Source organism: Borostomias antarcticus (genome assembly GCF_949987555.1).
Source record: "Borostomias antarcticus genome assembly, chromosome: 15".
Taxonomy (NCBI): Eukaryota; Metazoa; Chordata; class Actinopteri; order Stomiiformes; family Stomiidae; genus Borostomias; species Borostomias antarcticus.
Window position 1 is genome coordinate 3,588,596 of NC_140248.1, and position 2,500 is coordinate 3,591,095.

General features: G+C 46.4%; 1 pseudogene across 1 annotated transcript in view; it reads right to left on the bottom strand.

Moving 5' to 3' along the window:
- LOC311318485 overlaps positions 1-2,500 on the bottom strand; it is a 12,646-nt pseudogene that overhangs the window by 4,394 nt on the left and 5,752 nt on the right. The window contains exon 2 of the transcript XR_014631357.1: positions 349-464. The product of XR_014631357.1 is annotated as an uncharacterized misc_RNA (transcript). The remainder of the gene's footprint in view (positions 1-348; positions 465-2,500) is intronic.

A 2,500-nucleotide genomic window follows, 5' to 3' on the forward strand; every position in this document is an offset into this window, starting at 1 on the left:
CCTATTCGGCCATAAAAGGCTCAGCTTTTTTGTATTTTCTTCTTTTTTTTAATTATTTTAAGTTATATAGGCCTACTACAAAGAACGAAAAAATAATGTTATGAACCGGTTTTAAAGATTTCAAATGAACGTTTCTGTTCTGGAACAATTAAAGACCATTTCGTTTGCGTTCTTGTTTCTGTTCCTCGTAAAATACCGTTCGTTTTCGGTTTTTGTTTCCATTCCTTGAACGCCATATCAGATAAGGTGTGTGTGTGTGTGTGTGTGTGTGTGTGTGTGTGTGTGTGTGTGTGTGTGTGCATGTGTGTGTGTGTGTGTGTGTGTGTGTGTGTCATAACTCAAGTTTACCTGGGAGATCTTGACCGGAGGGACACTGTTGATGAAGACACAGCGCAGGTCCACCTTGGAGCCCACATACCCTGATTGGCCGTCTGCGTCCATCTCCACAGACTGGCCACACACTCCTAGGACGGACACACACACATTTACAGTTATATACACACAAACACACACACATTTACAGTTATATACACACAAACACACACACATCACTGACCGAAATTGTTTTTTCCATCTTAGAAATATTGCCAGACTCCCAGCTGAGCTGGAAATGATTATTCATGCTTTTCTATCATCTCACTTGGACTACTGTAATCCCCTTTTCTCCTGCCTCAGCAAGTCGTCCCTGGATCATCTACAAACGGTCATGTTTCTCTATCATCTTCCTGGACCGTCTACAAACAGTCATGCTTTTCTATCATCTCCCTGGACGTCTACAAACAGTCATGCTGTTCTATCATCTTCCTGGACCGTCTACAAACAGTCATGCTGTTCTATCATCTCCCTGGACCGTCTACAAACAGTCATGCTGTTCTATCATCTCCCTGGACCGTCTACAAACGGTCATGCTTCTCTATCATCTCCCTGGACCGTCTACAAACGGTCATGCTGTTCTATCATCTCCCTGGACCGTCTACAAACGGTCCAGAACGCTGCTGCAAGGCTGCTGACCAGGTCCAGTTTAAAGTATTTGTCATCACTTTTAAAGCTCTGCATGGTCATGTGACCTGCGTTCATCTGTGACCTGCTCCACCCCTACATCACTAGCAGGTCTCAGGTCATGTGACCTGCTCCACCCCTACATCACTAGCAGGTCTCTCAGGTCATGTGACCTGCTCCACCCCTACATCACTAGCAGGTCTCAGGTCATGTGACCTGCTCCACCCCTACATCACTAGCAGGTCTCAGGGCATGTGACCTGCTACACCCCTACATCACTAGCAGGTCTCTCAGGTCATGTGACCAGGGTCTGCGGGTCGTCCCCCGTTCAAGACTAAAGGTGACCGAGCCGTGGAAGTCGTGGCTCCTAGGCTGTGGAACGCTCTTCCACTGGACCTACGTTCTGTGGCCTCCGTTGACACTTAAAACAGCTAAAGACTCATCTGTTCAGACAGGCATTGTCTACCCTCCTGTGTATTTTTATGTGTCCTTGTTTTTATGTGTTATTGTTTTGAAGTGTTCAGTGTTTTTAATTATTTGATGATTGTGAAGTACTTTGTGACCTTTAATCTGTGAAAGGTGCTATATAAATTAAATGCACTTCTTTACATAGATGCACGTACACACACACGTGCAATGATAGCACCCTCACACACAAAAAAACCTCATCATTGTGGTAGACACACTCCATGGCAACCATGGACAGATCTCCTGGCTGATCAGCACCATGGCCAGCGTGCTGCGCGGTGCTGAAACTTGCAGTGAATGGGAGGTACATTCCCTTCCCCCTACTCGCCTTGACGGAGAGACCCAGTTCTCTGATTGCCATAGGCAGGACAAAGGAGCCGACGAGCAGAACTCACAAAGCACCGGTGGAGACGGCAGCGAGGGAAACGCCGGACTACCGGGCAACCGCATACCGGGCCGAGTTAATCTGTTGTTCCTGTGAGTCCAGCAAGAGAGAATACCTCTATCACTGCACTTTGGATTCCTCCTCTGTGTGAACCTTTGTGGGCTGTAGTCCAGGAGCCATGGGGTTCAACCTTGTTTTGTCGGGTGGAATTTTGTTCTTTGCTGTTTCTTGTAGCTTGGGGGAACCTCTTCAAAATACAGGAGGGTGCTCGGTCATATCCCCTGAGAATTTTCACATATTAACCCCTGCATGCCCGAAAATGCCAAAATCACACAAAAATAGAGATTTATGATGCTGAATATATAAATTAAATGCATCATAAATGCGTGTGCAGTAAACTGTCCTCTGTCTCCAGCGTCCTGTTTGGATGCATCTCTCCCTGATTCCCACCAGTGCCACAAGGCAAGGCACCTTTATTTGTGTAGCACATTTCAGCAACAAGGCAATTCAAAGTGCTTAACATGAAACATTAAAAGCATCAAGACAAAGTGCAAGAAACACATTACACCACACACACACACACACACACACACATGTGCCTTCAGTACCTCATGGGGTCAGAACAGGTGAGGAGCAGAGGGGTCAGGT